The sequence below is a fragment of the Pteropus alecto genome, unplaced genomic scaffold (genome assembly GCF_000325575.1).
Source record: "Pteropus alecto unplaced genomic scaffold, ASM32557v1 scaffold48, whole genome shotgun sequence".
NCBI classification, from domain to species: domain Eukaryota; kingdom Metazoa; phylum Chordata; class Mammalia; order Chiroptera; family Pteropodidae; genus Pteropus; species Pteropus alecto.
Window position 1 is genome coordinate 1,535,984 of NW_006442110.1, and position 603 is coordinate 1,536,586.

General features: G+C 71.0%; 1 protein-coding gene across 1 annotated transcript in view; it reads right to left on the reverse strand.

Moving 5' to 3' along the window:
* Nucleotides 1–603, reverse strand: part of AGAP3 (ArfGAP with GTPase domain, ankyrin repeat and PH domain 3) — a 50,202-nt gene that overhangs the window by 20,247 nt on the left and 29,352 nt on the right. The window lies entirely within an intron of this gene.

The following is a 603-nucleotide window of genomic DNA, read 5'->3' on the forward strand; positions in this document are numbered from 1 at the left end:
CGAGGCCGTGGGTGGGGCGGGGCCGGGGCGGCGCGCGGCGGGGGCGGGGCCGGGAAGGAACGGAGACCACGCGTATTCCAACGGGTTTATTCTTACACACGGCACCATACAGAGCAGCACAGGTCACTGAGCGGGCCGCCCCTCACAAAAGAGCAAGGACACGAAATACCGAGGGCGCGAGAGGCGCGCAGCCCAGGGGGGCTGGGGCGTAAGAGAAGGGAAGGGGCCAGGAGAGGGGGACGGTGGGCTGAGGGATGGCCGGGAGCACAGGGCACGACAACCGGGGAGAGCCGAGTCCGGAAGCGAGCGGGCAGTGGCCCGTCCGCGCACAGACGCCACACAGCACGTTGCACCGACCGCGTCGGTGTGGCCCGCGGGGCACAGTGGATGGAGAGAGAGAGGAGAGAGGCCAGAGAGGCCCTGCGCCCCTGCCAGGCTCCTGGGGCAGAGCGCGCCCCAAAGCGGATCCTAGGAAACGGGGAGGCCAAGAGGGGGGAAGGCAAGCGGCGGTGCGGGCGTCCAGAGCTGAGCAGGAACGCGGAGTCCATGCAGGAAGGAGCAGAGGGGAGGGGCGGGAACGCGCCCCCCGGGAGCCGCTGGGCC